The following is a 27,922-nucleotide window of genomic DNA, read 5'->3' as shown; positions in this document are numbered from 1 at the left end:
TACTTAAAGTCCCAAGAAAATCACATACAAAAAGTTTACATATTGTTCATAGAAAGCATCTGGACATATCGTGCCGGAGACACTGGACAGCCGGCCACTGTCACAGCGGAAGATACTACAGGACATTGGTCACAACGGACGCGTGCGCTAAAGAAACCCAGAACGCTAGTTCGCTTTCTGCAGTCTTCGGGCCTGCCAGATAGGCTATGATAGTGAAGTGTGAAGCCGCCTCACAATTCTGTGCAGCGATTTCTGTTTCGCTACTTAAAGGGCAGACACTTGGAAGTTAACAAAGAAGCTCGAGAACAAGTTAAGGACAGCGCAAAGAGCGACTGAACGAGAAATGTTACGCGTAAAGTTAAAAGACAGGAAGAGAACGGTGTGGATCAGAGAGCAAATGGGGATAGCCGATATTCTAGTTGACATTAAGAGAAATAGAAATGGAGCTGGACGAGCCATGCAATGAGTAGGGAAGGTGGACCATTAGAGTTACACAATGGGCGGCAAGGCGAGGGAAGCGCAGTCGAGATTGGCAGAAATTTAGGTGAGGTGACGAAATTAGGAAATTTGCAGGCAGAAGTTGGAATCGGCTAACGCAAGACAGGGGTAATTTGAGATCGCTGGGAGAGGCCTTCATCCTGCAGTAGACAAAAAATAGGCTGATGATGATGACTAATTTTTCTCCCTTTTTATCTCTTTAAATATATTTTCTCTAGCAGCGTGAACAATCAGCAGCGCCAAAGCGGAATACTATGTGCAGCAGAAAAAACTGTATAATCACTCGTAGCAATCGCTGCCACACCTTTATTCACGTTCAGTAAATTCTTGACTGAAACTGTACACAAGGCAACCTCAGTTCGCGACAACGTAAATACCGATTCATGCGGGTAATTAACTTACACAAAGCTGGATATACGAACTCAATAGTACGTTCTTGTGTCTCTTCGTGATGAAGAGGTCGTTCGATGAATAAGCAATGAAACGAAAGAATTAAAGACGCGGCGCAAGCAGCGAGGAGGCGCGATCAATAAACGCATTCTTTCACGCCTGGGCTGCGGCAAGCGTTAGCGGAATGGCTCAGCAGTGCGCGGCTCGTTTGTCTCACCGAGCACTTCGCCGAAACTGAGGTCGGGGGTTTGGGCTGCATTGGAGAGGAGGTTCTGAACCCCGCGCGCGCTCGACCTTCACGTAGCCCTCGGGGCGCCGAAGGAGCATTTTAGACGAATTTCCCCAGAGGAAGGGGGGGGGGGGGGGGGTCGAGATCCGAAGAAGACCCGCCGGTTGATGTACAACCGGGTCTTGCTCTGTGTCGGCTTCGCTTATAGCAGCGCGGCGTCAAGCCTCTACTATACTTGGCACCAAACCGCTGAGCTGCTGATCCTATTCTAGAGAGAGAAAAAAAAAGGCAAGAAAGAAAGAAAGAGAGAGAGAGAGAGAGAGAGAAAAGAAAGAAACCGACCAAGAGACCGATTATGGCCGACTCCGTGGGGCACTGTGCTTGTTCGCGAGCGAAGCGTGAAGTTGTCGAGGAATAAGATGGAACAAGATTCTCGCGTGGCTTAAGGGTTAGACGAAATGACGGTAGATGGCGAGGCGCGTTAGAGTGGTGGTACGTACAGAACTGAAGGCCTCAAACCACGCTGCCAGTTCCTTTTAATTTTTTTTATTGCCTTCCTCGGGAATCTTTTTTTTTTTTTTTTTTAGGGACTTAATGAACCCGCCAGCGAGTACGCGACCGGTGGAGACCGCAGCGCGCATGCGCAGTAGGCCGCGGAGAGTGCATTGCGAAACGCTTTTATAAGTGTGCCGCGGGCGCCCGACGACAACGCCGCGACATCACTACAGCTCGTCAGTCTCGCCTCTCCCAGGCCCACTTCAGGCGCTTTCCAGGTTCCTCTCCTTAAATATATACTTCACTCGCGTGTTAGGAAAGCGTGAATTCGCCAGACTAAACCAGTGAAGATGTGCAGGATAAACGGTGTGCAGAAGCAAACGAGCTGCGGGGCCAGGAAAGAACTCAGCTAAGGGGGGGGAAAAAATGCATATAAAGGGCATATATCGGGAGTGTCAGCGAACACCTTCGAAAACTTTTTAGAGGTTGCCTGTGACAGGTAGCACAGTTCTAGTTCATGAGTTGGTCTACTCGAAGGGGCGGACATTACGTGCACAAGAAATTGAAATGCATAATCGACTAATTATCAAATATTCCCTAATTAAGTTTATAACTAATTACCTTACGGCCCATATTGCAATTAACAAATTCTAGCCATGGAGTTCGCCAGGCGGATCTACTTGGAACGAATTATCAGGATGACAACCGTTCCGAGACATTAATTCCCGAACTTTGCAGAGAAACGCATTAGCGTTCCAGTTACTTCTGTGCTTCAATGCATAAAACAACGTTTTGTTAAGAAAGTAACTGGAACGCCAATGCATTTCTCCGCAAAATTCGGGAATTAATATATCGAAACTGCTGTCATCCTGAGAATAGTCCATTTTTGTTCATGCGTTTTTAGTTTATTAAAGTAATGTCCGCCTCTTCGATTAGACCAGCTCATGAACTAGAATTGTGCCATCTGCCACAGGCAGCCTTTAAAAAATTGCTAAAAGTGTTCGCTTAACCACCCTGTATAGTCGAAGGAAATAAGGAATCAAGAAAAGAAAAAAAGGTGACAGGCATGAACATGTGGAGAAAGGACAGGAGCTAAGGACGCAAGCACGGAAAGGATGACAGGAGAAAAGTATGGAGGTAATGAACGAAGCAAGGATGGGCGGGAAAGAATAAACCAAGCGGCGAAAAGTGGAAAGAGAGAATTAAGGAAGGAACGAACAAAGAAAGGAAGTAAAGAGGGAATGAAAAAAGCAAGCTAATGAAGGAAAATATGAAAGAAAGGCGGTAAGGATGAAAGGAAGAAAACAAGCAAAATTAAGATGGAAGCAGCGAGGAAATGAAAAAGTGAAGTGAGAAGGGAATGGATGAGACAATCAAGCAATAAACAAAGGCTAGGAAAGAAGCAGGGAAGGAATGAACGAATGAAAGAATGAGAGAAGTGAAAAGGAAAGGAATGAACAGCAGGAAAGAAGTGGACGAAAGAATAAACACTTTGAGTCATGCCGCGGGGCGTACTTCAAAGCACTTTACGTATACTTTCCATACCGTAGATAGCTCGCGGTCCGCTGACCCGCTTTTAATATACGTTCTCGCTGGGTTCGCAGGGTAACTTTTCAGAGTCAATACATACGAGTGCATCGGGAGCTGCTTCGAAAATTGCCTCGTCAATGCGCGTGTTTCCCTACAGATCGGACTACGCTAAGACGTTCTGGCGAAAACGAATGGGGTCTGGGAGCAAAACAAAGTCTTAACGAAAGGCGCCGCCTTCAATATCTTCGCGAACAGCTTGCGGCAAAGCGTGATAGCGGCGGGAAAGGTGAAGTGGTGTACTTCTGCTGATACCCATGACCAAAATGAACGCGAGGATTCGTACGCTTCGAAGACTTAAATAAGGTAACGCTGCCCAGACGGGTCAAGTATAGTCGACGCAATATGTGCAAGTAACGCAACTGCTAGGTGCTGACGTGACAAAAATGGGAGAGACGCAATAAACAAGCTGCCGAAAGAGTTCTAGTAGATCGTGCGTTACAATGGAGGCGGCGGGTTTTGTACGGCTGCAGCCTTCGCCTAAATACGGAACGCAGCTTCAAGACTCCGAAAGCATAGAGCGCACACTATGCGAGCAGGGTTTTCAGTTCACGATAGTTCTTTAATATGAAAGGAAATGTCGTTCGGCGTGCGCACCATCTGTACACGAACAAAAGGAGGCCTTCGTAGAAATGCACGAAATGATCCCTTTCAAAGGAACTGGTCGTACGTAACACAAACGTGTATTCCGTGGGCGAGCGACTGTTCATAGTGGCATATCTAGTTGCGAATCGTCACACCGCAAATAATTACCTTTACATTTACTTAACGTACGGCATTCGCGTCATTAACGTTTCGTTTGGATAACATTTGCTTTAATATTTGCGCGAACACCAAAGAAAGCTTCGCTTAATACCGATTAATTTCCACATATGTGTGGCATCCACCCAATTTTTGGTTCAGTGTGTGTGTGAAGAATTATTTGAAGAATGTATTTTTGGAGGAAGTATGAGCAACGCAGGGTGGCCTTAACATCTGCAAACCATTGCTTCGTATAGGCGGGCATCGGAGTGTTGCTGGGTGTGTAGGTGGGCCTTTAACCTTGCAAGCTGTCGGCAATTGCTCCGCCTGAGTGCCACTTGTCAATTGCCGTAGACAAGAGTCATGCAAAACTGTGCTTTCCCAGCATTTAAACAATTCCAGTGGCACTGTTGGTCGTTTTTAAGGCATCTTTAAACAAAGAAAAACATACAGGTTTCGTTTATTACAGTTGTTTTTATTCGCACTGTCCCTGTGTATGATATGTCGCATTACTGTTGTTCGCATTGTTGCTTTGAGAGTTTCTTTGTAATGTTGCGGTGTAGTTTTGACTGCTATGTGAGGACGTCTTCGCGTTTGCACTAATTTCTGTTATGCTTTCTTCTACAAAACTATGCGCATATAGTATACAAAAACTAAATGCGTAAGTGTATACGACCTGTTCAAGGGCAAACGAGTAGTGGGCGCCGTTACCTGTATGCCAACATTACCTTTCATCATGTTCATAATAAATAAATATATATATATATATATATATTCCCTGACGAAGGCCAGACCCCGGCCGAAACGTAGGAAATAAAGTATCATTTTTTGCGCACGTGCGTCCTCAACCTTCAAGTTCCTGTACTCGTGACGCCTGCGGCAGAAAGGATGTTCCACATCCGCCGCCAAGTTTTGTGAGTGGTGGCGCGGGCTAACACTCCTAGGGTTAGTTGTAGTAGTAAAACATAAATAGCGCAGAAGGTGGATGGGAAAATGGCGCCGCGGTAGCTCAATGGTAAGGGCATCTCACGCGTAATGCGAAAACGTGGGATCGTTCCCCACCTGCGCCAAGTTGTTTTTTCCACTTTCAGTTCCATTAATTTATCATCTCTTTAAATTCCTTAGTAAGTACAAGCAATTTCCCCTATGTTGTATTTGGTGTCATTGTTTCTTGGCTTCGTGTGATATGTATGTATGTATGTATGTATGTATGTATGTATGTATGTATGTATGTATGTATGTATGTATGTATGTATGTATGTATGTATGTATGTATGTATGTATGTATGTATGTATGTATGTATGTATGTATGTATGTATGTATGTATGTATGTATGTATGTATGTATGTATGTATGTATGTATGTATGTATGTATGTATGTATGTATGTATGTATGTATGTATGTATGTATGTATGTATGTATGTATGTATGTATGTTTATATATAGTTAAAAGAAATAGAAGCACGTAGGAAAAACACATAACAGGACTTTATTGACGTTTCGGCCGGGGTCCGGCCTTCATATATATATGTTATAACTTTGTGGCTAAAACAAGGTGCCATGAATGAACGAAAGAATAGATAGATAGATAGATAGATAGATAGATAGATAGATAGATAGATAGATAGATAGAAAAGAACACTATTGACAAAACCCAGATGCCCTCTAACCCCTATATACGACAATCTCATGATATGAATATATGGAGATCATATATCAAGACCCTATGTTCCCGGTAAGGAAGGAACTGTTGGACGAAGGAATTGTTGTTCACTCCGAGAACTCTTCCTTCTTTTCTATTTTTCTTCGCTTTCTTTGCGAGAGACCGAGCGTGCCGCATAGCGCAAGCTCAACTTTGAGCGGTGACGCGGAGGCCGACGGTACACACTCCGGCACGCGGAATGCAAACACGTCGTCGCTCTTATTTGCGCCTCGTCGATGTTTGCCGAACGATCGAGACCGTATTGGTCGATTCCTTTCCAGTACGTCACATCTTGGAGGGCACCAACTTTCTTTCTTTTTTTTTTTTTTTTTTGATGTGTGCGCACTCACCAGACGAATGGGTTGAAGGTGAGCAGAGGGAACTATGACGTTACTCACACCATGCCAAAGCTAACCACATTGCACAGCACCACATCATGCTGTAACTCTAAGGAGAGCAAGAAAACCAAACTTTCATCTTCCTTTCATTGGTGACCATCAACATAAGGGTATATCTCGTGCCTGTTCAGTGAATAAACTATAGACTGTGTTTATTTTCCTTCCCAGATTGCAGTTGACCATACCTGCATGACAAGTTGTTAGACGAAATCATCGGAAGCGATATTCATTTTCGAACATGGCCTTGAGTTTCAGAAAGGACATCACTATAGTTAACCGCAAGACCATTTCTGATCAATCGCGAGAGAAAGATTTCCTCGAGGTACCCTTTCTTCGCAAGGTCAGCCGTGACGTGTCGGATGTTCCATGTCTAGATACAGATGCCGATACCACCTAGAAATTATTAAATTAATTTGAGCTTTTTGAGCCATTCAAATCTGAGTCACCTTATTATCCGTTACTGAAGGAGGTGCGACTTCAGAGTTTCCCAAGCAGAACGATATCGCTATATGTTTGTATCGCTATATCCCTCGATTTCTGCCAGCCGGCTTCCGGCAGACAAGGTGGCAGTCGGTGACGTGGACTACCATGAATGTAATATTATCTATGAAGAAGGAAAATATAAAAAAAGTACCTTAGGTAATGCAGAAGGATGTTGCATGACATGAAAAATCTTAGAAGGAATTGGATAAAATGGGAAGTGTCCGGTGTTCTTGGTTGCATAGTGGTGAGTAAAACATCCTTTTCGCTTATCTAACGCTCCTTTAAGGTGCAGGATGCAACGCTTGCGTGGCGTTCGCATATACGAAATAACCTTTTGAAAATATCCGTGCACGACCAAGCAAGTACTGGTCTCGGACGCAAGTCGCGGCATTTGTAGCAAGCGGAGAGGTCGCCACGACATCAACGAAAAAAAAAAAAAAAAAAAAAAGGTCAAGTGGATTACCGTGCAGTAGTGTTCCACAGAAAAATGTGCGGTGCCTTTCAACAGTGTATGTTCGAAACCGAAGGTCACGGACGGCATAAGAGGCTTGGCACTTGACAGGAAAACGAGAGGCAACATAGGAAAGCGTGGATATGCGAGTATGAAGCGTGCGGAAAAGTCGAAACTTTGCGAGCGCGTTTCCCTGAGTTTCCTTGGAAGTAGGAGGAACACGATCGGTTTTACTCTTAAACTACAATGATATATGCGTAAATATCAAAATAGTAAAGTGGTAAATCGCAGATAAGTGCCAAGCTGAAGTCCTTCATCCTTATCGTCTGTATGCTTGCATGCTTAAGCATATCGCCAGACAAACAACTTAGTGTGCTGTTTAGAATGTATCATTATTTCTGTTAACAATCAGAGACTATTCCCACCTTCATTATTTTTAGACGGCTTAAGTTCTGTATCTAAAGCAGCCGATCGCTGTGCTTTTCAACCATGCGAGAACCCGTTTTATTTGCTTCTATTTAATGACCCACAGAACAACGTTCATGCAATACTGAGACTGAACTAACAAAGGTGATTTTTGTTTTGTCTAGCTACAGCCTAAACCGATTGTCTGGCCCGTTGCAAGTGCAAACTCTTCTGCAGAAGGTTGACAACGCCCATTGAGCAGGAACATATTTTAGGCGAAATACTTAAAACGATAGATTTAAGAAACAGTGAGTTAGGCACGTGCGGTTTGTATGCGTAATCGCTAAAGCGCGTACCTCAATAAAGTACAACGGCATGCATTGTCGAGGAATAGACGAGGCAACCTAAAGTTTGCCCGCGCGGCACCAGCGCCAGCGGAAGGATGGAAGTGTCGAAGGTCGCCGCTGGGCCAGCGCGCGCCCGTGTTCTCTACGGCGCGAGCGATCGTGCGCGTTCTTTTCGCAACGGCGCGCGCGACCTCATCAACCAGGAAAGGTGGCACGCAATACTGTTGTGTTGTTGATTGCCAAAAGAGCCTCGAAAGGTCGAAAGCCGCCCGTGAAGTCCTACAGAATTCCGGGGAGGTGGTACGAGAAGGACAGACGACAAGCGTGGATAACTGCGGTGCGCCGAGTCAAGTAAGTGACGTACTTCCGCATTCGCGTGCAATATCACGGCCGCTCGATAAAAATGAAATTGTAATGTACCTGTATTTAGCGCATGGCTGTTTGTTTAGACGTGTCGCGTAGTTGAATCGTACAGTGACATCCGCCCTGTTAGCTCAGAGGTAAATGCATACGTGTAGCTCCGCTAAGCTCGACGATGCGAGCTCGATTCCCGGCCACGGCGGCCGCATTTCGATGATACACTTGTTACCGTGTACTTTGATTTTTGTGCACGTTAAAGAACCCCCGGTGGTAAAATTTATTCCTGAGACCCTCCATTACAGTGTGCCTCATAGTGATTCGTGCTTTTGGCACGTAAAACCCGCGAATTTAATTGATTGTACTGTTCGTTCACTCGCGATTGGCAAATTCGAGCTCAAGATAATTATACCCTTTTTCCAAACGCTGCAACTTAAATTCCTAGTTGTGCAGGCAACAAAAGGGGCCGCACGTTACTCGTCTTTTGTGTGGTGGCAATCCGTATTTAATGCAAGCTGCGGTCATCGCATGCGTCGGTAAGCGGCAGATCGCAAAGCAGCTGCCCGAGACGCGCGCGTTATATTTGTTGGTTGGCCATGCTTTCTAGGTTTACAATATCCAAGCATGTCTTAAAGTAATTGCCACCTTGCACATTCTTCCTGCTTGAGTCTTCCTGCCAAGAATCTTGGTTTCGTGTAGTAGCCGGCCATCGGTGTGAGCTTACTTTAGCTGCGGCGGGGCCATTCGCCCGACGAGAAACTAGATTTGCTTTGATGAGGCATGTATCGCTAATTCTAGCGCTCGTGTTGCTGGTCCCAAGGTAATCGCTGATTACCGTGATCTGGGTTGAATTCGCGGAGCAGTTTGTACGAGTAATTTCTCGTGACCAGTGAAAAGATACCTTGCTCAATAATGCAATGAGTTGCCATGACTCTAACATCTGCATTGATTAAGGCATAATATACATTAAATATTTATACAGCATGATATAAGGCACATATGTAGTACTTACATCGTTAATTAATTTTATTGGCTTATTGGTGCCTAATGCATGTGTTCTTTCTGTTCCGACAGTGCTGATGCCACTCCCTGGGAGCCAAATTGAGAGCAGCCGTGTGTGCGCGTCCAACGACCAACGAAACCAACCGCAATCGTCACCGTCTCCGCACATCTCTGCAAGCATGCATGACCGCTTTGTGACTGCATCATAGAGAAATAAAAGTGACTAAATTACTGAACTCGGTGCGTACCTCTAACTCGATGTCGTATACAATCTTGTTGGACACCTCCGACACGCACTTGGCTTTACAGTGAAAGCCAAGTGCGTGTCGGAGGTGTCCAACAAGATTGTATACGACAGTACGACATCACCGCCCACAATTTGTTCAACACCGCACACGTGTGGAAGCAGACGCTCCCCTTTCTTGAGGTTGCCGCCACGAAAAAAGCTGTCGGCGTCGGCAACCTTCTTGAGACCGCATTGCAGTCTTTGCATCGCTGTTCAGCAAGCACGCGATCTGCCGCTGTCGAAAACGGAGCGCCGTGAGCACGAGCAGCGAAGGAAAGCGCGGGCGAAACAATGTAAACAAAGCGGAGACTGCACCACGGCGCGACCGCGCTGCTTGATATTTCCACATTGGGGGCGCTGTCAGGAGGCGCAGCAGCGCCTTGAGGCGATCGTTTTCTCGTCTATACCGAAGCGGTGACGAAAGTGCAACAATTCATCTCTCTGCACGCAGTTGTTCCGAGAACAAAACAGAACAACAGCGGCGACGCCAGCTGCAACAAGTCCCACATTGTCACAAAAATTTTCCGTCTCACTTTCGCCGCCGATTAATTGACGACCCCTCGTTCGACACCGAACGCGCCAACAGAGCCGAACTTCGACCCGGCGGGCTTGTGGTGGGCGTTCGGTTAAATCACGGCCTGATGCACTTTACGCGACCGACGAGTTTAGTTTGCTCTATCGCGAGTAACGAAACAATTGAAAGAGAGGAAAGAAACACGAACGCATTGTCCTCAACCTACGCATTTGTAACCCTTTGTACCGACACCTACGCGACGCCGTGCCAATGCGTCGTCTCTACCCCCCCCCCCCCCCTTTTTTTTTTTCTTCGTTATCTGAGCGAGGACAAAAGGGAACACTATCTATGTTCCTACTCCCAACCTACGTAGCGGTAACCTTTCCCGCAACACCTATGCAACGCTTCGGTAACAGAAAAAGGTCCCTCGCGTGCCGTCAGTGGATGTGACAAGTGTCGCAAGTGTCGCGCACTGTACCTGCTGCAGACGTTAGGGCGAGGAGGAAAGTGAGAGGAGAGAGATAAGGTGTCACGTATACGCTGGGACGACCACAAGTGCTATACTGTGTACGCGCCAATCACACACTCCCTGGGGGAGGTTTAGACGCGGCGAGTAACCTCGTGAGATATATACCCAAATGGCGGCGATTAGGTTTCCTATCGTACGTGTGTGGTTTACCTGGAAGTTTCGCGAGACGATCCGTGACGCTGAAAGCCCACTACATATTGGAAGCTGCACAAACACGTGCTGGCGCCACGTGGGATATCTAGGAAGTTGGCGCAAATGAAGATGAAAAAGAATCGCTCAGGTTGGGAATCGATGTTCATCGTGGACGGTGTCCGCGCTCGACTCGAGACACAGTGACCCAGGGGAGAGTTTAGAATGAAAGGGACAAAGCTCGCCGGGAGCATCGTACATCGTTTAATGAATGCTACAGGTTTGCCGAAAGGAGGAAAAAAAAGTGAAAAAGGGATTGGTGCGACGCAGAATTCGCGGATGCGTTGCGCTTCTCACAGGTAACTGTCGCCTACGTTTCCGAAGCGCTCCGACCTTGTCTGCGTAATGGGATAGATATCCACAACCGGGTAAGGAAGCCGCTGTGGCCAACGGTTTAAAGGAAGGAAAAACGCTGTCGCCAACAGTCAGCAGACTAAAATCGGTGTCGTGTCGGCCTAGTGTGAATGAGCCTTAACCAAGACAGATGGTCTCAGTACATTCGAAACTTCCCAGTAGCTTCAGCGTACTTACACGACCACTGGTTTTTATGCCGTGTGTCCCAGGTAACGTTAGCCAAGCTGTTAAAAGAAAAAAAAAAGACGTCTTTCGATAACGCGGCGCAACATATGATTTTAGGACCTATAGGGTGTTCGGTCGTCAGTTTGGATAACGTTAGCTGGGCCACCCTATGTAAAAGTGTGACGAAGTACAGCGATTATCTCGGAATCAGAGTCACGAACTCTCTCTGATGGCGCGCACAACGTGGAGACGCCCGCCGTGATCGACCGGCTCGATGCTGGGCACTCTGCGTACCGCGTCCGCGCCCTTTTCAGTCGGGGATTACTCCTTCCCGCCGAAAACCGGGACGAAATATCGCGGGACTGCGCCGTGCAAGCCGCCGTGAAATGTAGAGCGTCCGGACCAAGCTGCCCGCCCCCACTTTTCTATCGACCGGTTGCCTTTGGCAAACAGTGGAGGGGGGGAACTCGGGCAGATAATCGGCCGCACAGATATGTATAGCATCGTCGTTGCCGGGGGCGCAGGAGCGACGGCGCTATTCATCGAACGAACCGCGCGCTGCTTGGAACGGCTCCAAAGAGAACGCGCCATTACACAGCGCGCTGCTGGAAGGAGGGTTGTTCAACCAGCTGCGAAACACCGTTTCAAAGACTCATCCACTCCTGAAAACAGTTTCCGGAGGATAGAAGATGCACGTGCCTTTCTAGGGGCAAGAAATAACAGTAACTTATCCCTCTGTGGTATCGGTAATTAGCAGCCCATTATTGACGAAGAAAATCAACCCAACCAAAAGACAACGCACACAGCAAGGGAAGACAGTGATAAGCGCCCATTTGGTTATTTGCCTGCTGACAGGTGACGCGACAACTTGCACAACTATAAAGTCAAAATTTCTTAAAATTTAGGGCATGAATAATGAACTTTTACTTAAGAAAGCCACGACGCAAAGATGGATTTATATAACCATCACCGCAGTTAACATTGTCTAGCGCTTAGAAACTTGTACCGAGTCCAACTACTAAAGCGCAAGTTGCGAAGCTACAGCCATCTCCAGCTGAACGCCCGACCCTATATATTTGCTGGTCATTTCGTTAGTATGAATAAGACTCGCACGAGCAATTAACACACGAACGCTTGCCGTTCTGGCGTTAAAAAGCAGGGCTGCGACTACGTTATTCGCCTAACCAAAGTTACCGCGACGATTCAATTAAGGTCCCGAGTTTTTAACAGCTTATTCTGTGCGCAGTTTTCTCTTCCCACGTGCATGCGGCAAGTCCCTTAAATGGCGCAATTACGAAGCGTAGCTATAAGTGAGCAGTAGCAAACGGCGCACGCAAGGACATACGCGAAAGAAACACAAGCGATGACTTCCGAGTGAGTTGGAACCGAGTTGCCAATGAATTGCGTTCCGACTGAGTGAGCACTTGCCGTCGCCTTGTATATGTCCTTGTCCGCATTTCGCGTTCTTCACTCACTATGATGGATAGCCAAACCAGCCTCCACGCTAAATGCAATTAAGAAGCTATGTAGTTACGTCGCTTCCCGAGACGCTACACTGACAGGCACTCGTGGAAACATCCGAGCTCGGATCTATGTGAGTGCGGAAACTCGGCGCTGGTGTCGAGGTTAATGTAGAAACGACGCGCTGTGGGAGGAACAATAAGCGACTGGTGTAAAGAAGAACAGGAGGAGACGACAATGCCCAGTTTCGATCTGGGCATGGCAGCCCTCTTCGGCCGCGTTGCAGAAGCCATTAGCGGATGTAAGAGAGACGTGCCGTGCGCAACGGTTAGTTGCGGCTCGAAATTACGACGGACAGTACAGCTCGTCCCTTTTCCACGGAGGAAAGGCCCTGTCTCTCTCTTTACGCTGCTCGTACTGGCGCGCCTGAAGAGCACGCGGCAATGGGCATTGGAGAATGTGCAGAGGGTCTTGCCGGAGCATCGGTAGGACACCGAGCGACGTACGACGCGTCTTCGTTCCTTGCTAGACTTCGTGCACGAAATACACTTGTTTGCATACGTGTGACGTCTTTTTTGTATTTGTGTTGCAACTTGTATTATGCCTCGGGGCAAGCGTAAAGAAATACGATCATAATAAATGAACACGTCCTTGGTAAGGAATTGAAGAAGAAAGAAGGCGCGAGAGCCGTTGAACACAAGCAGGACGACATACGCGCGCGCGAACTGTAAATGAGGTCGCGTGCGCGTCAACGTGCACATACTTTGTCATCGTCTCATTCTCCAATGCATTACTTGAACGCTGTATTGCGTGGAAGCTGTGATCCCTTAATGGGCCTGCTTGCATGTCTACACCCGGTTCTGTACTTTGTAATTGGTAGCCTGCATTTACAAATATTCATTGCCGGTACAGAGATGGTTGAAAAAGCGGATGGCGAAAGTGAGCGACGAAAGGCTTTGATGATATGAGACAATGGTTGTGACAAAACTGAATGAGTAAGCTGAGCGAAAAGATAAAGGTTTATTACGATGTATGATAACAAGACAGAAGCGTGTCCCAATATTCCTGGCCAGTTACTACTACTGAGCCTCGGGGACAACGTAAAGGTAAATAAAACGACACGGACAATACTGGTTGCTAGTTTTCAAAGCCACGTGTCAAAGCTCGGTGAAGGGGTTGAGAATGTCCAGGTTGTATCACAAATGACGGGAGCCAAAGACTCCAAATGACCGAAGGAAGTCTAGCGTACACATAAAGAAAAATCGATACCGCCTCAGTGCCGTCCAGTCTATAATACACACGTTCAAGGCAGGCCGGGAAACGGAAGGGAGCGTGCGGGTCAACGGACCGAGGAACGGAAACGAAGCACGTCTTCGCGTCTTTGTGCGCTGCGAAAGGCTCCGGCAGTAACTTCCGTTTCCGGAGACTCCCAAAAGGAACAGTCCGGGCCTACAGTGCACGAATTCAGCAACCGTGGCCGCCGCGCGCGCTCTTGGTTTTGTGCTCGCAGGCAGGTGAGCGGCGAACCGCGCCTGCTTCGTTTGCTGCGACGCCGATCTCCTCCGGTCATGTCCCGCGCTGTGTTTACGAGCTCTGTTCCTCGTCGATCCATATATACGCGGCGCGATGAAGCGAGGCGTCGCTCCGAGACGTGAGCGGCACGCCCGAGACCGATACGCACGTGTGGTAACTAACGATCGCCAACGCGCCCCATGTATAGAAGCTCCATGGACCGTGCCGAGGCACCGCCAGTCCTTGTCCGCTCATTGGTTGATCGATATACTAGAAAGAGGCCATTCACGGTAACCGCAACAGCCGTGTTACGTAAACACGCTGGTAAGGATTGATTGACGGGTTAGCTGGTTCATCCTTACAGGAACAACCTGCGCTACATGACGAGGCCTTATATCCAAGAAGGGCCGCGATCTTGTAGCGATGCCTTTCCTGATGCCATTCTTTATTCGCGCTTTGTCAATAGTCAGAGCGACGCTCCGCCGGCGTTATCAAAGGGATCCGCCATCTGTGAACGATCGATGATAAGAGTGGCATAGAATCGAGCGGATGGCATGCCTACACTGCGGGCCAAGCACTCAGAGACAACAGTATACGTACTTCAGCAAACAGCGCAAAAACGGGACGCAGAAAAGGGGCACACGACACATGCGCCTACGCGCTTCTTGCATCGCGTTCCGTCATGTATAGCGCTGTTTTTCCAGTAACCCCGAACACGCTGAACAGAATGCGTACAATGTCTTGTAACTGCGGTGCAAGCTAAGTATACATTGCTTTTGTGAATGTACAGTCGACCACAAAAGCTTACGGGGCGCTGGATATGCGATAAAGCCGGATTCCCGCGAAGTATCGTCGAGGTTATCCACGGCGCTGGCCTGTATTCACTGAGTCGTCTGCGCCGCATTTCATTACCGGCGAGGTGACGCTGTGCCTTAATTCCGTCACTCGCTCGAAAGCCTCTCTCTCCGCCCGGAGGAAACGCAATGAACGCCAAACTAAGGTCCTTAGATAAAAGAAGTTTTCTTTTTTTTTTATCTAGGAACGTTACGGCAAACGAAGCCCTGCGCGCATCGATATTTGTTGGTCGTCACCACACGAATGCAGGGCATGCGGAATCAATGCCGCAATAAAGCTCCGTCTCGGGCAGGACGCCCGCTCTCAGGTTGGAAGCCGCCGGCTGAAAAGAGACTGAGGTTGCGCGGGCGGGCCAGACGGCGCAGTTGGGCAGGTTATATTCGCGCCTGGCGACGAGGCCTAACGCGAACAAAGCACCGGGCGCCCCCAACCGACGACCGTCCGTAATTAGCCGTCGAGGAGAAGAAGGCGGCACGCAGGCAGGTTAGGCTTATAGGGCGCCGTTGGCGGTGGGAGATCGAAGCTGGGCACGAAGCTCATGTCCAGGCCGGGCTGCGCCCAGATGGAGATGGAAGGGAGGGTTTTCTGTCTCAATTACGTGAGTGGTGTTCTCGCTTCCGCGCAGCTGGGCTGGAAGGTGGCGCCGAACTTGGGGGCCGTCGAAAAAACAACGCCGTTAAGATGTGAACTTCACCCCTTCTCCCTTTTATCGAACAAACGCGCTCTGCAGCGTTATAGGCGAGATGTGGGTTCCCCACCTAATGGAACAGGGTTACGGACACGCAGGGTGTTGTTATCAGCGAGAGAGAGTCAAGCTAGCGCGCATCGACACGGGTTCTTTAGGCGCACAAGTCTCGTCTCGTCGTGTTTACGCTTTCTACCAAATATGCTCGTGAGGCTATCGTCTCTGGAATGCACCGTAATGAAATAAAAGGGCCAAGAACAAAGCCAAGGCAACGCAGAAAAAATAAGAACAAGACAGGGAGAGTGAGTGAGTGAGTGAGAGAGAGAGAGAGATGGAGAGAGAGAAAAAAAGGCGTGGGACGAAGCATTCCTACTTGGCGTAATTACGCAAACGATGTTGCCTAATGTTGTATATGAAGTAATAGGAACAAGCGAAGCGTTAAGGGTCGCCAATAAATTCCTTGATTCATTGAACAAAACGGATTTCTGACAGCGGTGTTGTTTGAACCGTGTATTTCCGGTCAGTTGCGATAGTTGTTACCGAACACTTTTTTATAACTGTCCTGTCTTCTCCTGTGAAAGGATAAATAAAGGTTAAGGAAAGAAACAGTGGGCCAGATGCCGCCGCGAAGAGCGATGACAACGAGCATTTCATCAAGATCTCATTAGTCAAGACGATCCAAAGGAGAGCGCGCCCTGGAGTACAATGCTGTCGAGCGGAACTAACGGTTCTTCATCTCAGTAATTTATGACCCTCACATGTGAAGAATCGAAAACGAATCACGTTGTTGCAGAAGAAGGAAATATTAAGACGATCACCAACATTCTGGGAGCAAAGCAGCTGACACTGTATACCTATCAGCCATTCTTTGTTGCCGGAGCATTTTTTTTTTCTTTGTGCTTGTGTAGTACAGTGGCGATGAATTATTGTCACTTATGTCTTGAGCGTAACCACGACACTCTCCATTCATGGTCCGGGCGATGCAGCTACAGATTAAAAAAAAACAAAAACAACTGTGGTACCGCTATGGTGCGAGGGTCAATGTACGTATTACCTTGTTAGCGATACTTGTAGCACGTTATAACACTGAGTTTCCTAAACAAGAACGTTCGCGAATCGAATGAGTGGTAAAGTGCACACCAGCGAGATTAACAATCGATATATATCCCTATCAACTTATTTAAAAAATATATGTATATATCTAGTTATGTTTTTTACGCAAAGAACTCTACGTGTCTTCGCGCGCGCGCGCGCGCGTGCGTGTGTGTGTGTTGTGGGCGAACATGGAGCCAAGGAGTCATGTAATTTATATATATATATATATATAGATAAAGAGAGAGAGAGAGAGCTGCCGATTTGCAGCCGTCTTCCTTTTCCTGTGGGATGGAAGCTCTTGTCGTCACTCAAGCAGGCGTGTTTAACCAACTGCCACTTTTAGATTCTAAGAAGACTAGCGGGCCGGATGGACTACCAACCCAATTTCTAAAGCGATACGCGGAATTGGTATTTATCATAAATATAATCTTTGTGAAGTCATTGCAAACTCACTCGTTGCCACAAGACTGACGTTGCGCAGTCATAACTCCTGTTTTTAAAAGCGGTAACCAATTGCTAATAAATAACTACCGCCCAGTTTCCCTGACTAGCGTCTGTTGTAAAATATTAGAGCATATCATAAGTAAGCACATTCTCGTTTATTCTCGTTTTTCTTGAAAATAACGTCTTTTTTTATCAGCACCAACATGGTTTCCGAAAGGGACTGTCTACAGTAACCCAGCTCATAGAAACTATTCATGATTTTACTTCAGCTATAGACGCCCAAGATCAAATTGACGTCATCTGCGTAGACTTTGCGAAGGTCTACAAAGTTTCAAGTCTACAGGTTTCGACAAAGTTTCACGCAATGAATTACTTTTCAAGTTACATAAAGCAGGAATAAATGACACTATTCTAAAATGGATTGAAGCCTACCTACACAATCGCAGGCAGGTTGTGCGCGTGGACGAGTGCTTGTCCTCTCCGTTAGAAGTGCTTTCTGGTGTCCCACAGGGGTCCGTTTTGGCCCCGTTGCTGTTCTTGGTTTATATTAATGACATTACAGAGATTGTCGAGTTTCCTGTGGCATTGAAGCTCTTTGCTGAGGATTGTTTAATTTATTCTACAGTAACACACATTGACGACCAAATTAGAATAAACCGGGTCCTTCATTCCCTTCACCTTTGGTGTGAAGAATGGGACATGGAAATCAATTACAACAAATCGACTTTTACACATGTTACTAACAAAAAAGTGTGGCGCCATTCTTTTATAACATTGCAAGTAACAAACTAAGAAATGTAGATACATTCAAGTATTTAGGGGTTACAATTTCACATAATTTAGACTGGCGTAAACATATCGATAGCCTGTGCTCGACGGCTTCACAAAAACTGTATTCACTGAAGAAAAAGCTGGAACATGCAACGAATTGCTTATAAACCCTCACACGTCCATCTCTAGAATACGCTTGTGTTGTCTGGAGCCTCCACCAAAAAGTTTTAATTGACAAACCAGAAAGAATTCAGAGAATGGCTGCTCGTTTTATTGCTTCAAGGTACCGAAGGACGGACTCGGTAACAACAATTCCGCGTTCATGTGGGCTTGAGTTGCTGGAAACCCGAAGGAAAAAAGCCAGACTTAAGATTTTTTTTTTCAGATACTTCAAAGGCTATTGAAAATAAAAATGGGGAAATACGCCAACTTCCCTGCAAATCTTAGCGAGAGAATGAACCACAGCACAGCCGTCAAGCCTTATAACACACGTGTCGATGTTTTTCGTTATTCTTTTTTTCCCGGATGTAATTGAAATCTGGAATGCTTTACCAGATGTTGTTGTAGATCAGACAGATGTGCACAAATTTGAAGGCTCGATTGATGTTTTGTATCGTGGGCAACCAACCTGATGATATGAAATGTCAAATTTGCGTGTGTTCTACTATTTTCCCTCCCTGTAACAACCCTCAAGCGAGGGTTAACAGTATCAACAAAGAAAAAGAAAAAAGAAAATAGATTCTGAGCTCCAAGTTAGAACAGCTGAAGTAAAAACAGATGCCTATGAGAGAGAATATAATAAAGTAATTTTTTTTCAGGACAGCCAATTTCTCAAGGTATCCGTATCGACTTAACAGCAAAGGCCTTCATATATGAATATATTAATCCGCTTCCGCGCTTCTGTTTCTGCGAAAAATGGCGAAACAAACTCGCCAGCGCCCACCGGCAATTTTGCAGCTGCATAAAATACAACTACCTAATATGATGGCAGGCCAGCTCGCACACGCTTGCACGTACGGAAACGCAAATGCATAGGCACTCGTGCACACAGAAACGCAAACATATTTTTTAATATAGCGGCCTCTATTCATCAATATAAGCGCCTCCACCTAAAGTACGAATATAAAATGCGTCTTCGTGCGGCGGAGATTTGCTTAGAAAAACACGGCAGCGTGAACCTCACGCGCAAGGCCAGCTCCTCCGCAACACACACACACACACACACACACACACACACACACACACACACACACACACACACACACACACACATATATATATATATATATATATATATATATATATATATATATATAAATTACATGAACAAGACCTTGGCCCCATGTTCGTAATCCCGCGCAGCTTTATTTATTTGAACGGTTGCTCTGGAGCACCGGTAAGCCTCGTCAGGGAGCGCGACGATCGCAAAATAAACTTGGTTCGTTTACAGATTGCTCACGTGCGAAATTTTAATAATAACGGTTATTAAAAAAAAGGCCGCAGGCCAAGAAAAAATGAAATAAAGTAATGCAGCTAGAGTGGGCGGATAACGGGACCACCGTAGGTAGAAGAGAAGAGAAAAAATAATCAGCAACAACATGGATGAGAGAAATAATAATAATAATAATAATAATAATAATAATAATAATAATAATAATAATAATAATAATAATAATAATAATAATAATAATAATAATAATAATAATAATAAACTAATAAGTCAGTCGGAGAATCCCGAGCTCATGACTATGTGCAAGAGCAGAAGTACGCCGCATAACGACATAAATTACGCTATACAACGGCAGAAGTACAGAATATAATAACAAAACTACGCATTATAACTGCAAAAGAACGCGTTACAACAGCAGACGTAAGCAACATACCGGCAAAAGTGCCCACCAACACAGCAGATGAGCGCATTACAATACCAGAAGTACACATTACAATGTCAAAAGTGCGAACTATAACAGCAGAAGAGCGCATCCTGCAATATTAGAAGTACGCATTATAACGGCGGAAGTAAGCTTTATAACAGCAGATGCAAGCATTATGACCGCGGACGTACAAATTATAGCACTATAATTACACATTGTAACCGCAGAAGTACGCATTATGTCAACCGAAGTACGTATTATGAAAGCAGAAAGCGAACGAATGCGGTGATCAAGATGACGCTCTATTTGCCTCTCCTTCATGCGCGCGCCAAGCAGGTTGGCCTCATATTTCCCCGAAGTACATTCTCAGTTGTAGGACAAGGTCACGGCGCCTCATAGTTGGGAGACGAGTAATGGGGAAACGAGAGTTTTCTTTCCCATTGTTCTCTTTTTTATCTGCAAGCCAAGTGCGTGGCTGGCAGATAAAAGACCAAACAGCCTGCTGACAATATAAAGAGCGCCTGTCTTTACTGTAGTTACCGCAAATTTTCGTAGGCGGCGCTGCAGTACAGGGAATAGCTGACTGGAGTCGGGTGCTACGTGACGGCATATTCAGCACCTATATACAGGCATAGCCCGCGCCTATATAGAGTTGATCACCAAGATTTTATCTCACCCGCCACGTCCTGCCAACCACCAGCGGTTGCGTTATCTCATTCTTTGAATATTCGTACCAACGGAGAAATACCCATTGGTACCCACTTGAACGAATGCTCACTTGAACGAACTAAGATAAGCCGAGCCGATAGCAAGCCCATGTATATGTGCTTCCCTTTAATGAAGTTTTACTTCAAAGAAAACTTTCTTTAGGTGCCTTGAGTGTGCTGAAGTGAAGCAGTAGCTATACATTCAAGGCGTGTCTGCTGATGTTCAGATAAGCACATCAGCCAATCGTGAACGGCAGAGATATACTAGTGGAACTTGAAATATACTTCACCCACCACGCTCAATGTCTAAGCTACTATTTATAAGGCCTCCTTTGTAGATAACCGTTTTACAAGCGGAGCATACGCACCATAATCTCGAGTAGCGACAAAGTCTGAATTAATCAAGATCATCACTGCTCATTAAACAAACAAACCCTTCACGCCGTCTCGCCACCGCCTTTCGTGCTAAGCTGTTTCTCAGACACTCCTGTTATAAATGTACACGTATATCTCTTTGGAAGCACAGTTTAGCTCGAGCGTTGCGAAAGGCAACCGGAGAAAAAAAGCCTGCGCTCGATCAAGGGCAGATTATACATGAAGCGCCACCTTCCCGCAGCCAACGGTGTTCAGTACGTACGCGCTTGTAAAAAATCTGTCGGACAAGCGCAGACGGTATTATAATGCAAAGCCAACATATATCCTCTGGTGCGCCTTGAAATAAGCATCTCTATAGAAAACTACTTGCGAAATACGTCTGCTATGCGCCAGCACGGACGCCTGTAGTACGGACCCCATCTCCTTCCAGAACTTGCTTTCATCGCGAGCTGGAACTTCAAGAAGTCCCTTCTCCAAAGAAGTACAAGTAGTCCTATGAAGTTGAAGTTAGTATGTATCAAGTGACGCCCTTATGCTCTGTGCTGTGGACTGGTCTTGAACTGAGCTGTCTATTTGTACGTACCTACCATCCATATTGGTACTTGGGGGACTCTTGCAGCAACGGATGAAAGCTACAAAGTGTAAATATCCCTTGGGCAGCGGTGTGGACAGATGTTAAACGTCGTATCAACTTTCCATACGGGCTTCGTTGCCATGATTATGATTACCTTCATCGTATTTTGTTATTTAATGGCTGTACTTGTTTGATTCTAAACCACGTTGGAAGTGTTATAAATATAGTTATAGAGGACCGGAATACCTTTGTGAAGCAGAATTATGAAAAATAAAATAAAAGGAAATGGAGGTATTGGTAACTTAATCGCTACCAATTAACACAGTGTAAATGTGTGCATTGCGGAGCCTTGCAATGTATCTAGGAAGTCTCAGCGATGTTTTCAATAGCTGAACACAGGGATGCCCTTGCGTCTCCTGAAGAATCTCACATTTCTGATACTCGCAGTGTGATGAAACTGGAAATCGACAAACCTGGGATAAAACCAAACGGTTTCGCTAACGAACTCTTGTGTCGTGCATTGAACGTGGGCTCCTCGAGCTTTTGTTACCGGTTTCTACAGGCGGATACCGAACGCTCGCCTTTAACCTCCTGAGAATGTTTCATTGCCGCAATACAGAACATTTCTCCTCACGAAAAATTTTGTCCACACGGAGCGGCCCTTCAATCCATGGCCTTCAATGTCTTGAATGCTGAACATTTACCCTCAAGCACCATTTTGCCGTAACCTCGATCCACCCGCACCTTTCTACAAAAAGAAAAAAAAAAAATTAAAGAGAGAGAGAGAGAGAGAGAGGGAGAGAAAAAACGGACCAAGAAAACAGAACAAAATCTACATCATATCTTGCCTATGCTAGCGTGACGACGCGAGCGTCGCGTGCATGCATTAGCAGTGACTTGCAGGCATTCCTCATGCTTTATTGGATTTCGTGACCTCGCCGAAGCAGACAGACGAGCAACAGACGGATCAACAGGGATTTCGCAAGTAGCAGACATCACGGGTCGATTGGACCAGTTGACCGCGAGCCTTTGGACTATACCTGAGGTCACGAGACGCAGGCATTTTCCAACCAGCTCGCGCCAGTCACGTTTACGCAATGCGTGCGGAACTCGGAAAGGCACGGCGAAGCAAACACGACTACATGGGACTTGCACAGCTTGCGTGCGGCAATCTGTCCAAGCATCACGTGGTTGGATCACGTGGCCTAAGCCTGGCATTGCCTGTAATTGCGTCAGTAGCGTGAATATCCTTTCGGGCGCAATTAGCGACGACAGACCCAACCGGCAAGCGTGCGTCGAAAGACAGCCTAACTCTGGAGGCAGGGCTTCAAGAGCGTTCCGAAGCTGAATATAATTCAAAGCATTCGAATATGTCGTCGACGAGATGAGCTGCTGCATTTCGGCCTACACCACTCGTATACTAACCTAGGCTTTCTTTTTTCTTTTTTTTTCTTTCACAATGAGCCAGAAAGCCCCCTTTGTTAACAAGCAAGAAGCTTGTCTGCAACTACGGCGTTTAAATTTGCGCTTTTCTGGTACATAGCAGTTTCGACGAAGCTTTCGAAGATGACCGCTGAAAAAAAGGAAATAAGAGACACGCAGAAATGTGCGTTGCATGTGCCGCGCCATAACATTCGAACATCTCGTCATCGAAATGAGCTCTGCGATATCGTTGAAATGAAGCAACAGCATCGTAAAGGCCGAATTGACGATCCAGTGGCAGAAGACGCATTATCCAAATGGCTAACGCGAACACATTACGAATACACGAAGAAAAAAAAAAGAAATGTATTTCTTTGCTTTCGAACAACAACAAGCGGGATCTTAAAGGTTAGAACAGCAGGCGTGGGCGCCATGAAGAACGAGAGTGCGCATTCGACGGAAAGGTCGAATGTTCTGAAACAAGTTTTCGAGGAGAAACCAGGACAGAACGGACGTGAATGGCCAATTCGGATACTAAACATATACGCACCCGAAAACCCTACACTTGCTTGTTTGTTCTTTCAGCATGGGAGCCATCGTAAGCTTGGATCCGAGAATAACTTGGCCTTCGCGTGAATTATTCAAATGCATTCGGGACCTATGTCGAGCACAGCGAGACGTCACACTGCTGCGTTCATTTTTAGGAAAGTTCCTTTCAAAAAAAGAAAAAAAAAAAGTGAACAGGAGGAAGCACGACACTTGCGCCGCTGGAGTAGATGATTGGTTTTGCCGTTAAAAATCCAAGAAAGTAAAAGGACGAACGATGTTCTTTTTCTTGGCTTTAAAGCAGGAATACGCACAAGCGTGACGAGAAGTTCTTAATGAGCCCTCATTTTCATTTTAATAAGCGGATCCTCGTTGACTAATTAGTGAGGGTCTTAATGGCTGGCTTGCAGCTATCTAGCACTATTATCTTTGTTTCAGAGATTTTTTCATTACACTCAGGCTTTCTTGTGTTAAGCTGTAAGTTGTCCTTCCGCTTAGCCTGCTCCTTTGCCGCAGCAAGACGAGCCAAAGTTGGAAGCAAAGCACTTTCATCGATACGAAAGCCACGTCGCAAAACCGGTTTTGCAGAGATTGAGCGCACGCTTTCGCTTGCAGTCCGTTCAATGGATCCCCGATGTAAATCGCAACAGCAGCGTTAAAAAAAAAAAATGCGCGGTGCGGTTCGTTAAGCGACACAATTAAAACACCAAAAGAATAAACGTGAGCATACTCAGGTGTACTGCGATAGAAAAAAAATACTGCAAAAAGAAATTTACAAAGTGATTAAATCAGGTATAGAGTAACACAGAGCGTGCAAAATTCAACACATAATTGTGTTCTGTCACGTCGAGCAAGGTTCAATGGTCTCCGCATGTAGTTTCGCAACTGTGGAAGCGACCGGAATCTTTCATCGACTAATTCTAACTCTTTTTATCTTCTTTACGGGGACGGCAGTTGAACCAGACAAAGTGAAGGATCATAAACAGTTGTGTGTGTGTTGTGCGTGTGTGCGTGTGTGTGTATGTGTGTGTTTTCACTGGTTCATGAAGCCCTTTGTGTGAAGCCGCTATTATGTCATACTGTGTGCCTCAAAGATGTGTGCGCAGCTGGCGCCTTATCTTGCGATAGCAAGTTATACTTAGTGTTAGCACTGGTTTGTGTCATAATTGTCTGAAGCCCCTTGTGAGTCATACGTCTAATCATGCAAACAAACAAAACAAATAGAAACGAAAAAGAAGACGCCAAAGTGTACACCGAAATCTTGGAGGCAACAGCCGTCATTCACTGAGTGCATGCTAGATGGCGCCAAGAAAACAGCGCTGTAGCAAACAGAAAGGCGACACCAAAGCAAGTTCCTCAACGCGCACTTGATGCAGCGATTGATAAGTAAGAGCACGTATACGTCAGCGGCACCACACCCTTAATCTGATTCCACATATGCTTCACTAAGTGAAACATATATATATATATATAATTTGTTTTTCCACACACATCAATTCTGATAAGAACAGCTAGCGTTCCACCTGAATAGGACGGAGCCCGCTAGTCATTGAACGTCACTTTGACAGGCGTGTTTGAGTACCCAATATTCTTCAAAATACTTTTCTTGACGATCAATAAGCGCTCTGCGGAAGCCTTATGGAAGGAAACAAAGTTTACCTGTCCGCAACCCAACGCAAATACGACTTTTCTTTTTTGCGTTAGATTATATATTCCCGCGCTGTAATGCACTGCGTACGCATCACAAGAAACCGTCAACCTGGCCAAAGAACAGAGTTTGCGAGAATCATTCATTAAACTCTCGCTTCTCCTCCAACTCTCCCTGCTCATTCAACTACCGCGCACTGACAGCAGTTATTTTCTCTAGTTCTAACAAAAGACACGGTGGACGAGGTGAAATTATGGTAGCGAATAAGCCCGAAATGAACTTGCCTTTTATGTTCGATCAATGACGGATCACGGCGGCTGCTTCCAGACAGCTGTGCCAGTTCCCACCATCACCGATCACAAATCACTTAGATTTGTTTGTTTGTCTGAATAACTGAAGCGATCAGCGAAGGTTGAAATGACTATAGATGGCGCTCGAGCTGTTCAAGGACTGAGAATATCATCTCATAAGTGTATTGCACCACGCAATGACGCGAAATGCTCCCACGCTAGGGCGGTATATTCTCGAGCACAATGACCATACAAATCTTATTCCTTCAGCTAAAGAGCCCAAAACAATTTACGCCTTCAAGCGTGCTATGCAATACTTGTTTCTAATAAGGCCCCCGCACGAATTATACAAGTTAAATGCAAGTAATTTGCTTATTACATGGACGGTATTATGTTTCAGTATCTGTGTTTCAGTATTATACTTCAGGGTTATGTGTGCCGACAAACGTCACCAGGCCACGCGCCATTCAGTGCGAAGATCTTTATGCAAATCACGGCACGCGAAGACACGTGCGGCCGGATTGTCGGCCAGTTTAAAGGAAACACGAAAAATGGAAGGAAAATATTTTAGTTTCCTTGTACAGTTGATATATTCATGCATAAAATCGCGTACGAAACATTCAAAGAAATGCTGTAGCCTTCATCGCAAATGTGTTTTTCCGAACCGAAAAGGGATCTTGCTTGAATATGGAAGACACGAGCGAGAACCAGTAAAAAGAGCTCGGCGGAGAAATACAGAGGACGCGATCAAATGAATAAGCTTTAGGATTCTTATTGTGATGATTTACGAAAAGACAAACGGGAAAGCTCCGGATGCCTTGCTTGCTCCGCGGGAAAAGCATCCGTAATCGACTTTCCTGAACGCGACAGATATAGCCACGTTCACTGAATATATCTACAACTTTGCTGCCTGTCTTTCTCAAGCGCACTTCACCCGCGCGGCGGTGAAGTGCGCTTCTGCCACTGTTGTTCAGAGTATCGGATTCTTCCTCTTCGCTACACGAGACGAAAGCAACTTCGGCAATTCGGTGCAATGGAACTACAATTCGTTTGAATGCCAGCGACACCACTTTTGGATCCCCAGCCGAGATAAAGAGGAACTGCGTAAACAGCAGCCTGCGAACGCAATGGTAGACAAGGCAACTAGAAATGATTGATTACGTTTCGAGCAAATGTGCTCGTTTTTGGTATTGCGCATATGACAACAGCTAATTATGCACGATCACATGCTTCTCATGACGTCTTTCCGGTATGCACGTCGAAAATATTTCTGGTCACAGGTGAAGCCGCCTAATCGTATTCGCTTAGCGATACAATAATCGAAAGCAAGCGTGGGCCTGATTCTAAGGAATGATAATATTTCCGTTCTCTTCTCCTTTACGAATTTTTTTCGCAACGTCATCCTTGTTTATCGATAAACTAGTAAGCAGTCCCGAGAAGACGCAGCCCAAATCCGATTACGTCACGAAGAGCTAGTGCGGGAATTTGAAACCCGTCTTTCGTTTTTGCGTTCCTCCTAGCTTAACCATGCAGTACTCCTCACGCGTTAAGACTACCCATCCTGCTGAACTTAACAATTATCTTTGGTGTCCCCATAAGTTGTAGTCACAGAAAGCAATATTCAGCGTCGCATACAGCACCACCATCCGTGCGGCCACGCCGCGCCAGAAGAACGCCAGAAAAACGCCGGAAAAGCGCTCCATGTATATATACTACTACACTGTATATACCTACTATGTATATGCTATGTATCTACCTACTATGTATATACTATGTATATACTATGTATATACTATGTATATACTACTATGTATGTATGTATATACCTACTACACTGTATAGCATTAACCGCAGAACAACATAGTGAGAGAAAAAAAAAGGGGGGGGGGGATAATGGCAAGACGGCGCATTTTACCATCGCGTTCAAGATTAAGAAACGAAACGTTAAACAAAGAAAGAAAAAAAAAGCGTGCCGGAAGGCGTTGCTATCGGGAAAACGATTAGCGGGAACGCAAGGACGAAGTAAGGAACGAATAGATTCAGCGAGGTTTCGTCATTTCCAGCGAGGCGTGAAAAGTAAGTAAGACGAAGAAGGGCGATTGTGTGGAATTAAATGTTCCCGTGTTTTCTTGTTCCTTGTCTTCTTGTTTTCCCCTCTCCAAGAGACTCACAGAGAGAGAAATGAATCTCCGCGTGCTCGATCGTATTCCTAGCTTTTCCCTCAATTCCCGGCGCAAATCCGCGACGAATATACGCACCGACACGCTTGAAAAGAAAGCAGGAAAACGGATGGAATAAACGAGAGCTGCTCAATGAGATATGGTCTGTTTGCTTTGCATATATATATATATATATATATATATATATATATATATATATATATATATATATATATATATTGTGGGTATTTCTTAATGACTTCTTCGTTGGCTGCACATGTACATGATCTCATCGACTTCGTCGTCTTCATCGCTTGTGGGGACTTGAGACTGATCTGTGCCTCGAGTGTGATCGCTCCGCCGCGTCTTCGGGGCGTATT

The 27,922-nt window shown here is 45.9% G+C and overlaps 1 protein-coding gene across 9 annotated transcripts in view; it reads right to left on the bottom strand.

Annotated features, from left to right (window-relative positions):
- Window positions 1–27,922, bottom strand: part of LOC119433854 (cAMP-specific 3',5'-cyclic phosphodiesterase 4C) — a 595,748-nt gene that overhangs the window by 11,840 nt on the left and 555,986 nt on the right. The window lies entirely within an intron of this gene.

This window comes from Dermacentor silvarum, chromosome 11 (assembly GCF_013339745.2).
Source record: "Dermacentor silvarum isolate Dsil-2018 chromosome 11, BIME_Dsil_1.4, whole genome shotgun sequence".
Taxonomy (NCBI): domain Eukaryota; kingdom Metazoa; phylum Arthropoda; class Arachnida; order Ixodida; family Ixodidae; genus Dermacentor; species Dermacentor silvarum.
Note: the sequence above shows the minus strand (reverse complement) of the source record. Positions and strands in the feature narration are given on the sequence as shown.